We start from the raw sequence: 12,344 nt of genomic DNA on the forward strand, positions 1-12,344 counted from the left end.
CGATATTTGAAGCGTTTGAAAATCGTGGGTAAGAGGCTGCATGCATAAGTTGACTATATAAATTCTGGGGATTTTACAAATGCAGTTCATTTTACACTGAGAATGTGTTTCAATTAACATTTTTAGGTCCTCATGTTAGTATTATGCATGTATAACAAAGTGTGTTATATATACATCCAACAGAGATTTGTGTTATGTTAAGGGGGGTTGCTGATTGTTGTTTAATTTGACTTGCAGACATCATTTTATTATTGGTTTTATAGTAAGGACCAACTTTTCCCATAGACAAAGCATTTTTTGTTTTGCTAATAAGTTTGGCATCTATGACAAATCTTCACAAAATTTTCAAAGGGGGTGTACTGGTTACTTTAGCTGCTGTCTCTAAATGTTCATGGTAATTCGTCAAGCAGGGGCTGAGAAAAAGGGGGGGGGGCAAAACACTTTTTCCCTATGCAATGCATATGGGGATTTTGCGATTTGTAGACACAGCCACAGCCCGAACAAATGGATGTAATTACACCAAAATTTGCCAAAAAGTGGATCTTGCTCCAGAAAGAACCTTTTTTTGTAGTTTAGTGTAAATCTGTTCAGTAGTTTTGAAGCAATTAAATTAAATAACATATAGATATCTAAAGATGCGGATCAATAATGGATTCACCCAAAATGAATCCACAGATCTTGGAGAAAGGCAAGGCACTGCTTGGCTGGCTGCAACCTGAAGGGAAAGTTGCAGCTGCAATTTTGCTTGTTGCTTTGTACGGGGGAGTAAACAGTATAGGGAAAAAACATTTAGGTGGTTAGGATACAGTCATCCTCACCCCAGAGGACATATGGAAGGTACCCTGAGCAGTTATAGATATGGTATACTTATCTGAAATAACTATAACTCGTACCAGAAAGTGCTTTGCTTATGAAATAAAAATTGTAATTGAAGAAAACAAGAATAAATCTTTCTATCTATCTATCTATCTATCTATCTATCTATCTATCTATCTATCTATCTATCTATCTATCTATCTATCTATCTATCTCTCAATCTCTCTATATTTTTTCACTGAAAGTCAGTTTAAAACTGCACACATAAGTTGTAATGGTAGACTTAAGTGGGTGGTGCAATCAGTGCTGCAGGCCCACTAGAAGCATTTGATTTACAGGCCCTGGGCAGAGATTGTGCCACCTTTGTAGGAAGTTACAAGTAAACTAAGTTTGCCAGTTGGGTAGAAGCCATCCTACCATGGGTCTAATTCAAAAAGGTAAACTTACACTTTTGTGTAAGTTTACGATTGTATGCTATTCTCAAAGGGATTTACGAGTAGTATTTTTCTGAATGTGGAGTCTCCACACATAAAAAGATAGGTCTTTCTAGGTGCAGAGACTCCGTAATCATAAAGATACTACTCGTGAATCCCTTTGTGAATAGTACGCAATTGTAAACTTATACAAAAGTGTAATTTTACCTTTGCGAATCAGGCCCAAGCACTTTAGCACTGGTTAGCAGTCCTAAAAGTCAACAAACACAGGCTCGGAAAACAGGATGATGATGATCTGGCAAAATGGCCAAGTCCAACACTCAAACACTTGTCCACTAAAATAACTATACGTCGGACCCTCGCCAGGTACAGTTTTGTCATCAATTATGTAATTTCCGATAGTGCAGTCATGTTATCAGTGATGTTACAGATCATGTCATGAGAGATGTAATATATAAGGTAACTAGCAGTGCAAGGTGAGGCCACAAGTTATAGTTACTTTGGGACACAAACTCTAGTTAATTGAAACAACTAGAATTGGTGAATTTAATTGGTTTTGTCAGTTTCAAATGGTATGTTTTAAATGACATTTCATGTTACTATAAGATCCAGTTTGTTTTTTCCAGTGATTTTTTCCAGTGATTTGCAAGTGTTTTTTAAAATGTAATTTTAGACATTCTTAATTATTAACTATAATGGCACGTTAACCTTTGTTTGTGTTCAGTAAATTATGAAGATTTTGATGTAAAGTAAGATGTTGATCACCATGCATGGCCACGGAATTGACCGCAGAGCCTAGCCTAGTATTGTCTGTTGTGCTGATCCCCCCAAGCTTGTTGCCTCTGCCCTCTCTTCTTTGCCATTTGTTGTCCAAGTCCATGTCCCTGCCCCTAACTCCAGCCTAGTGTGGCTGTTGTTTTGCCACTGCCTTTCCTGCCTGCCCTGCACGGTTAGCTTGCTGCCCCTACCAACCTCCTCCCTGCACTCTGTTTTCTGAGTCCATACACATGCCCCTTTTTCCTGCCCTGCATGGTCTGATATGCTGTCGCTGCCCTCTATGGTTAGCTTGAGGTCCCTACCCACTCCTCCTATGCCCCTGTCACTGCTCCCCTGCTTAACATCTAACATACTCCCTCTACCCTGCTTCTCCGTGCCCTCTGAAATATTTGTGCATGCCCCTGGCACTGTCCTTATTGTCTACTCTGAGTGTTCCACTGCAATACTACCACCCCTCCCACCTCTCCTACATGGTCAGATTGCTGCCCCTGTCTGTGCCCCCTCCATTCTTACTGCCATCTATGATCCATTGTACCATACTTGCCATCATTTTGTACTTAGTAAGAAAACAAAATCGGGTGAATGATTTTAAAACTGGGGAACCAGGTTTGAGTCTGTGCTTTGACTCAACATCCTGTGATTCTGGGAAAATCACTTAATCTTCCAGTGCCTAAAAACAAAATGAATGTGTTGTGTAATTAACTGTAACTGATACTCATGTAAAGTGGTCCAAAACGTTGGGTCATATCTGTGCTACAGAGATCTATAAAAACAAAAAGGAATGTAAGTATTTTGTACACTTCTGTCAGTGGGCTATACCTGGGCTACATTGGGGAGGTGATATTTGACCCGCACTTGGGATCTTTTTCATCTGGTGGCAATCTTTAGTGACTTTTTTGTTATGAAGCTCCCTCATTTACTGCAGTATCCTCAGTAGAAATGCTTTGATTTTAGCTTCTGGAGCACCTTCCATAACCTCTTTGAGAAAATCGTGAGAGAAATCAGTTTTCTCTCAAACATGGTTAATTTAATCCCAGCACAGGGTCAGCATTTTCCCTAGGGTAAAATCACCTTAGGACACACCACTATGCCTACAAATAGTATGGTACTACCAAAAAATGATTTATACTGTAACTAAATCTGCTATCATCCTTTAAGCATGCTTCCTGGACCAAGATCTAGTTTTGTGCTAAATTTGGTGTAATTCTGTCCTGGTGTTTTTGTGGTATCGCATCATAAAGTCTATGGAATTGCACAAGGATTTTGTGTTTTGGGACACCGGTTTTTAATCAGTCCTCGCTTGACAGATCACTCTGACATTTTCCATACACAAACTATGCTAAAAAGAGCAATTTATTTAGAACGTTTTGTGAAAATTCATCAAACGGCACCAAAGTTATTAGTAACCACAAAAAGGCATTTCCTTTGGAAACACAATCCTAACTATAACTATGCACTGGTGACCGTAAGGGAAATAGTTATATATGTATTTTTTCACAGTGGCTGTTGCTACTGTGTAGTTATGTTTAGGGCCTAGCTACCATAAAAGGAATGCTTTGATTTGCTATTAACTTTGGTGCCATTTGATTTGATGAATCTCCATGAAAATTTCACAAAAAAAGTTCACCCATCTCAGCGCCTTTTTTCGAAATTTTGGGGTTATCCTTCAAGCGGGGGCTGGGAGAAAAGGCAGTTCAAAAACTCCATTTGTATAGAGATATTTGCACAGAGCTCCAGTTCAAATAACTGAACAGAATTACACCACATTTGACAGAAAGCTATATCTTTATACAGAAAGTGTGCTTTTTGTGATTTGGTGTAAATCCATTCAGTAGTTTTGATAAACAAAATGTATGTGTATCTTGATGGTTGGGTAAGCAAGACTACTGCGTTGGCCAAGTCAAGCAGGTACATAACTTGAAATAATAGAGCAATCTGATTGGCCGGGGGGGGGGTTTCCTCATCGGCTCTTCATGCTTGTGTGGTAGCAAATAGCTCCTGCGTGTTCTGCTGGACCTTGCTCGGTAACTGGTTGCATCACAAAGATAAATGTTTATTTTGTGGGGGAGCCCCCAGCATCAAATTAAAAGAAACTCCTGGGAGAGTTCCTTGTCAGTGTGGGCCCTTGCTTCAAAAAACAATATGTTTTAACTGACATTTTCACCTAACTATAGCACCCCTTTAACATTTATTTTTTCATTGAAAAAAAATAATATATCTATATCTATCTATATCTATCTATATATATATATATATATATATATATATATATATATATACATATATATACACACGCATATATATATATATATATATATATATATATATATAGCTAAACAGTCCTCTCACGGCGCGCTCCTCGGCTGGTGGCTGCGTCAGGGATGGACCAATTCCCTGCAATTAATTCCTTCCAAAAGTAATTCACAGCACTCCAAAAGACTTTGGGGGTCATTCCAACCCTGGCGGTCGGTGTTAAAGCGTCGGCCAAACCGCCAACAGGCAGGCAGTAAAAAAAATGGAATTCTGACCCTGGCGGGAACCGCCAACAGAGACCGCCACTTTAACACTCCGACCGCCATGGCGGGACAGACAAACAGCGCGGCGGTCACCGCCAACAGACAGGCGGGAGCCAATGTACCGCCCACCCTATCACAACTCACCAATCCGCCCTCTTTTCCGGGGTGGGAGCGGTGCTTGACATGAAGGGCCCAGCGGAGCGGTGCAGAGAGGGTGGTGCCCAGCGGAGCGGTGCTTAAGATGAAGGGCCCAGCGGAGCGGTGCTTGACATGAAGGGCCCAGCGGAGCGGTGCTTGACATGAAGGGCCCAGCGTAGCAGTGCTTGACATGAAGGGCCCAGCAGGGCGGTGCAGAGACGGCGGTGCCCAGCGGAGCGGTGCTTGAGATGAAGGGCCCAGCGGAGCGGTGCTTGACATGAAGGGCCCAGCGGTGCGGTGCTTGACATGAAGGGCCCAGCGGAGCGGTGCAGAGACGGCGGCGCCCAGCGGAGCGGTGCTTGAGATGAAGGGCCCAGCGGAGCGGTGCTTGACATGAAGGGCCCAGCGGAGCGGTGCTTGACATGAAGGGCCCAGCGGAGCGGTGCAGAGACGGCGGTGCCCAGCGGAGCGGTGCTTGAGATGAAGGGCCCAGCGGAGCGGTGCTTGACATGAAGGGCCCAGCGGAGCGGTGCTTGAGATGAAGGGCCCAGCAGAGTGGTGCTTGACATGAAGGGCCCAGCGGAGCAGTGCTTGACATGAAGGGCCCTGTTCAGCGGTGCTTGCCTTGAAGGGCCCTGTTCAGCGGTTCTTGACTTGAAGGGCCCTGTTCAGCGGTTCTTGACTTGCAGGGCCCTGTTCAGCGGTTCTTGACTTGAAGGGCCATGTTCAGCGGTTCTTGACTTGAAGGGCCCTGTTCAGCGGTTCTTGACTTGAAAGGCCCTGTTCAGCGGTGCTTGACTTGAAGGGCCATGTTCAGCGGTTCTTGACTTGAAGGGCCCTGTTCAGCGGTTCTTTACTTGAAGGGCCCTGTTCAGCGGTTCTTGAGACGGCGGTGCCCTGTTCAGCGGTTCTTGAGATGGCGGTGCCCTGTTCAGCGGTTCTTGAGATGGCGGTGCCCTGTTCAGCGGTTCTTGACTTGAAGGGCCCTGTTCAGCGGTTCTTGACTTGGAGGGCCCTGTTCAGCGGTTCTTGACTTGAAGGGCCGTGTTCAACGGTTCTTGACTTGAAGGGCCCTGTTCAGCGGTTCTTGACTTGAAAGGCCCTGTTCAGCGGTGCTTGACTTGCAGGGCCCTGTTCAGCGGTTCTTTACTTGAAGGGCCCTGTTCAGCGGTTCTTGAGACGCCGGTGCCCTGTTCAGCGGTTCTTGAGATGGCGGTGCCCTGTTCAGCGGTTCTTGACTTGAAGGGCCCTGTTCAGCGGTTCTTGACTTGAAGGGCCATGTTTAGCGGTTCTTGACTTGAAGGGCCCTGTTCAGCGGTTCTTGACTTGAAGGGCCATGTTCAGCGGTTCTTGACTTGAAGGACCCTGTTCAGCGGTTCTTGACTTGAAGGGCCCTGTTCAGCGGTTCTTTACTTGAAGGGCCATGTTCAGCGATTCTTGAGACGGCGGTGCCCTGTTCAGCGGTTCTTGAGACGGCAGTGCCCTGTTCAGCGGTTCTTGAGACGGCGGTGCCCTGTTCAGCGGTTCCTGACTTGAAGGGCCCTGTTCAGCGGTTCTTGACTTGAAGGGCCATGTTCAGCGGTTCTTGACTTGAAGGGCCCTGTTCAGCGGTTCTTGACTTGAAGGGCCATGTTCAGCGGTTCTTGAATTGAAGGGCCATGTTCAGCGGTTCTTGACTTGAAGGGCCCTGTTCAGCGGTTCTTTACTTGAAGGGCCATGTTCAGCGGTTCTTGAGACGGCGGTGCCCTGTTCAGCGGTTCTTGAGACGGCGGTGCCCTGTTCAGCGGTTCTTGAGACGGCGGTGCCCTGTTTAGCGGTTCTTGAGACGGCGGTGCCCTGTTCAGCGGTTCTTGACTTGAAGGGCCCTGTTCAGCGGTTCTTGACTTGAAGGGCCATGTTCAGCGGTTCTTGACATGAAGGGCCCTGTTCAGCGGTTCTTGACTTGAAGGGCCCTGTTCAGCGGTTCCTGACTTGAAGGGCCCTGTTCAGCGGTTCTTGACTTGAAGGGCCCTGTTCAGCGGTGCTTGGCTTGAAGGGCCATGTTCAGCGGTTCTTGGCATGTGTCACCAGGGCACCAGATCCGGCCATTATATGGAGTTCACTCGCCACCCGACATGTGGCTGCCGGGCCCTTCGTGCACATCTGTCTTCTCGCTTGCGGGGCCCTCCTGTGCTGGTGTCCCGGGCCCGTGGGTGTCCTCCTTCACCCCTGGAATGGGGCTGGTGGGGCCCTCCTGGGCAGCTCGCCTGCTGCTGGACTTGTCGGGCGTGCTGCCCTTGCCATCCTTCCCTGCTCCTCTGTGGCCCTTGCCTCCCTTTGTTGATGTGCCAGGTGGCACCCCACTTCCTGACGGTGCCAGGGTAGTGCCTTTGGAGTCTGCCGTCTCTGGCCTCTCGCGCCGGGCCAGGCCTTTCTTTGTTTTTTTCCCAGGGGGTTGGCTGGCTGTCCCTTTACTGCTAGCCGAAGTAGCTGCCCTTGAAGGTGGTGGACTCCAATGTCCTTGGACTATGGTCCTTGTAGGTCCAGGGGTTGTGGTGGCTGAGGTGCTGATTGGACTCTTACGAGATGGAGGGGGTGGGTCAGGTGATGGAAAGAGGTTAATTTTGGACAGGAAAAACTTTTTAGGAGCAGTGGGAAGGGTAGGTGTAGTGGGTATGGGAGTGGAGGAAGAGGATGTGGTTGTAGGTGAGTCAAGTCTGGTGTCTTTGGGTGCAGGTGTTTGTGCTGGAGGCTGTTGTGAGGTGGATGGCTGTTGGGTGGGTGGCTGCCTGCGTTTGTGTGGTTTGGAAGAGGGGGTGACAGACACACTGGGAGAGGACACAGGGGACATGTAAATGGCAGTGGGGGTGGTGACTGCACGTGTGCGGAGTGTTCTGGTGGGTGTGCTGGTGATGGACGTAGTGGCTGATGATGTTGTGCATGCAAGTGTGAGTGGAGACGTCACAGGGAGGGAGGAGGGAGACGAGGAGGAGGGGGACACAGAGGAGGCAGTGGCTGTTGGCATGTCTGCATGTGGCTGTTGCTTGTGTGAATGCTTGTGTGATGTGTGGTGCTTATGTCTGGATGAGCTGCCCTTGGGTGTTGAGGTGTGTGCAGGCTGGTCTGTAGGTGTGTCTGGGATAGACAGAGAAACAGGGGAGTGGGACTGGGTGGAGGAAGTTGGAGGAGGGAGGCAGGAGACAGGGACAATGGCTGCCGTCAGTTCTGAGGCCAGAGTGTTGAACGATCGTTGATGGGCAGCCTGACCCGAATGAATGCCCTCCAGGTATGCATTGCTCCGGTGCACCTCCCTTTCTACACCCTGGATGGCATTCAAAAGGGTAGACTGCCAAACAATGAGTGTCCTGAGGAGGTCAATGACCTCCTCACTGAGGGCAGCAGGGGTAACTGGGGCAGGGCCTGAGGTGCCTGGGGCGAAGGAGACGCCCACCTGCCTGTGTGAGCGGGCACAGGGCGAACGCTGAGGGGCTGCTGGGAGGGCGGAGCTGGTGCGCTGGGTGGCGGCTGTACCTGTTGTTGCGGTGGGCACGGATGATGCCGCCACCACAAGGGAGCTCCCTTCCGAGGACGTGTCTGTGTCGCTGGTGTCTCCACGTGTCCCCGTTGTGGAGCTCCCCTCGCCCTCCGTCTCACTGGTGAACTCCGAGTCGGTTGCATGGCCCTCCAGGGCCATGTGAGATGCAGCTCCCTCGTGCTCCGATGCCACTTCTCCTCTGCCTGATGATGCTAATGCACACATGAACAGGAAGACCAACAAAAAAGGGGGGTGGTGGAAAATAAAGACATGTTGAGTGCATGCATTGGCGACACAGTTGTCGGAGAGGACAGACACAGAAGCCCCCTGCACTACGCCGCGCACTTGGGGTACACTACTCAATCAGTGGGACTTGGCCTACAAGCCTATGGACGACAACTGCACACATAGGTGACACAGGGCCATGAATAGCTGTACTTGGCACCCTACAGAGGTGGGGGGCAGGGGCACAGGGCCATGCCTTACGGGTGGGACTAGCCTACAGAAATCGCCCTGGCCTAGGGATACCCACAGCCCTCCTCCCCCACCCAGACACCTCCACTGCGCGCTAAGATAGCAGAATGTGCTTGTACTCACCCCCTTGTGTCTGCTGTGTTGTCCTCACGCGCCCATCCAAATCGGGGTAGGCCACCGCCAGGATCCGGGACATCAGGGGGGTCAATTGACGAGTGGCACCCCTCCTACGTTGGGAGGCCATCCCCAGCAGAGCCATCCGCGGTCTTCCTGCTCCCGTGGCGGATGTCCTCCCACCTCTTGCGGCAGTGGGTGCCCCGTCTGTTGTGGACCCCCAGGGTCCGGACGTCCTTGGCGATGGCACGCCAAATGTCGATTTTCTGATGGGCGCTGACCTATGTGACATGTACAGGGGGAGAAAATAGAATATCATCATTTTCTGCATGCTCGATGTGAGTGGCCCCCTATCCCCACCCTTGCCATGTGGCACATGCTCTCATCTGTCGTTTGATGCATGCCTCATTCGCTCCCCTCCCCACCATCGTTCATTCACCCCACTCAACCCAGGCATTGGCCACAAAGCATGGTCCCAGTGTACTTACCTGTTGGTTTGGAGGACCGTAGAGTAGCGCATACTGGGGGAGGACCCCATCCACGAGTTTCTCCAATTCTTCAGAAGTGAAGGCAGGGGCCCTTTCCCCAGTCGCAGCAGCCATTGTCTCTTCCAGACCGAGGTCACAGCAGCACTTGCAGTATAGGTCCTCTCCTGTGGATGATCAGGTCTCGAGTGATTAAGCAGATAGAAAATTACGGTCACGCCCGCGGCGGTGCGTACTGCGACGGCCGGCGCACATCGTCATTGGCTCCTGAAACCCATAGGGTTCAATGTTAACCAATGCGACTTTGCACCGCGGTCTTCCACCGCCTGCCGCCAGGGTGTGCCACGCCAGCGCATTGACCTCACATCCCATTGTCGCACTTCACAGGTCAGGCAGCCGCCATTTCAAGGGCCCACATGGCTTAATTTCTACTGCGTCACACATGCCTAGGCCTTGCATCGACACTCATACAACCCATTCACTGCATAGAGAATCGTGTACTGTGCAAGCTGTGGGAACGTACCTGTGGGTTGATTGACTCTGTGCTCGCTGTTGTCCTTCCTAGGCACCGTCCGCTGGGACTTGTGAGGAGATGGAGGAATCTTCCCGTGTACAGACCGCTGGTGGACCTGTCGACAATGGAAGAAAGACATGTCATATTGACATACAGGCTTGAACGAGCCACTATACAGGAACTGTGTGCCCAGCTGGAGCCAGACCTGATGTCACCCATCCGCCAACCCTCCTGGGCGATTATTGCTTCTGTGTGTGCCATATCGTGCAATGGGTGGGTGCCCGTGTACCCCAGTGCTGGCATTCCCTTGTGGGGGCTGTTGTGACGGTGGTTTGTGGGGGAGATGGGTATGTGCAGTGGGCATGCTTTGGTGATGGGTGTCCATGCTTTGTGGACGCATGCAGGGCTAGGTGTTGGGATGGGTGGGTTGTGATGGTGAGCCATTTGCAAGGAGTTGGTGTGATGGGGGTGGGGGTATGAGTTGGCATGCAGGTGGGGTGGGGGGGATGAAGTGGTGAAGATGAGACTTACCAGAGTCCATTCCTCCAGCTATTCCTGCGAGGCCCTCAGGATGCAGGATGTTCAAGACTTGCTCCTCCCATGCTGTAAATTCTGGGGGTTGAGGTGGGGGTCCGCCGCCAGTCTTCTGCACCGCGATGTTGTGCCTTGACACCATGGAACGCACCTTCCCCCGTAGGTCGTTCCACCGCTTCCTGATGTCGTCCCGATTTCGTGGATGCTGTCCCACAGCGTTGACCCTGTCCACTATTCTTTGTCATAGCTCCATCTTCCTGGCAATGGTGGTGTGCTGCACCTGTGTCCCGAAGAGCTGGGGCTCTACCCGAACTATTTCCTCCACCATGACCCTGAGTTCAGCGTCTGAAAACCTGGGGTGTCTTTGGGGTGCCATGAGGTGGTGTGGATGAGGTGTGGGGTGGTGTATGTGTTTATGAGTGTGGTGAGTGTGGTGGTGTGTGGTGTTTTGTGCGTGGATGTTGTGTGGGTGATGGTGTAGTGTGCCTCTGTGTGATGGTGTTCTCTATTCTGTGCTGTCTCTCTCTGGGCTTCGTCTCTGATTTGTGGTCGTAGGGGTTTGTGGGTGATGTGGGTGTGTGTTTTATATTGTAATGGGTGTGTGGGAGTGTTGTGTGTATGTGTCTCAGGTGTGTGTATTTCAAATTGTCCAATGTGGTTGTGTTTTGTAAAGGTGTGTGTATTTTGAGCGCGGCGGTGTGTACCGCCAATGGAATACCGCGGTTGAAAGACCGCCGCGTGGATTCGTGGGTCGGAATGGCATGGGCGTATTTCTGTTGGCGTGACGGTGGAGGTTTGGTCATCGCCAGTTTTTTGCTGGCCGTTGGTGTGGCAGACTTTTGTGGATGTCGGGTTTTTGGCGGTTTGCCAGTTGCGGGTCAGAATGACCGTGGCGGTTTACCACGACCGCGGCGGTGTTATGGCGGTCTTCTGACCGGCGGTAAGCGCCTTTTACCGCCGAGGTCAGAATGACCCCCTTTGTATCAATATTTATTCTTCTTCCCAACACCAACGCGTTTCGACTATCACAGTCTTGATCACGGTAAGTGAGTGTGTTGTTTATGTTGGCTATATATATGTACTTCCAATCTCTGCCATTAATAAGCATTCTGGGAAATGTAGTGCAACTAAACAAAATACAACCTAAACACAACTAAAACCATTTTGCATACCACTCTTGCGGTACTCCATACCTTTCCAACGACATTGATGTTCATGATACCCTTCCCCACCTTATATTTTATATGTACATGGTTCTCTCATTAAAAGTATGTCAGCTGACAGTTAACATTACAATTATTCTCTCAATCTGTCAATGTGGCCATCTACTAGATAGTCTTTACATTCCTTTTACTATATATTTCCCCACTTTGTTCACCATGGATACATTTGGGCCCACTTCTTTAACTCTTTTATCTTTTTAATCCTTGTTATCTCATCAGTTACATCACCTTTACTGGTATATGTAGTCTATGTGTGTCCCCATATATTGTATAGGTATATTCTTCCAAACTAGTGAGATTTAATATTACTATTGTCACACATACTCATGTATTATATATATATATATATATACACTTCTTGGACTACGCTCCCCCTAATAAGTACTAATACATTTTAATCTGACCCCTTATCCCATGGAGACATAACCAAAGTTTATCAATGGCCCTAGCTTTGAATTATCTATCTTTACAAGATGGCTTACCCTTCCAACCAATGTGAAGTTGGTGACATTACATGAATCATATGTATTTCCTTTCTGGCATAGACATTGCATTCCATTTAAATCATACACCTCTCTCTGTACTCTATACTTTAGCCACCAGATCTGTGGACTATAGTCTTTATCTGTTTCTCCCAACCCTTATCTGCGTGGTTGTTATAAATGACTGTACATTTCCTCGTGCCCGCTGAGTCCATATGGCACCTTAGTCTTGAGTTTGATAATTATTTTGGAATCCAGACATCTAAGTTGCACTATCCTATCACCTCCTCTTTCATGGTTCTTCACACAGGTGATTCCATAAT

General features: G+C 49.0%; 1 protein-coding gene across 1 annotated transcript in view; it reads left to right on the plus strand.

Moving 5' to 3' along the window:
• SEL1L3 (SEL1L family member 3) overlaps positions 1-12,344 on the plus strand; it is a 390,847-nt gene that overhangs the window by 211,678 nt on the left and 166,825 nt on the right. The gene's annotated exons all lie outside the window — the stretch shown is intronic.

Source organism: Pleurodeles waltl, chromosome 1_2, assembly GCF_031143425.1.
Source record: "Pleurodeles waltl isolate 20211129_DDA chromosome 1_2, aPleWal1.hap1.20221129, whole genome shotgun sequence".
Taxonomy (NCBI): domain Eukaryota; kingdom Metazoa; phylum Chordata; class Amphibia; order Caudata; family Salamandridae; genus Pleurodeles; species Pleurodeles waltl.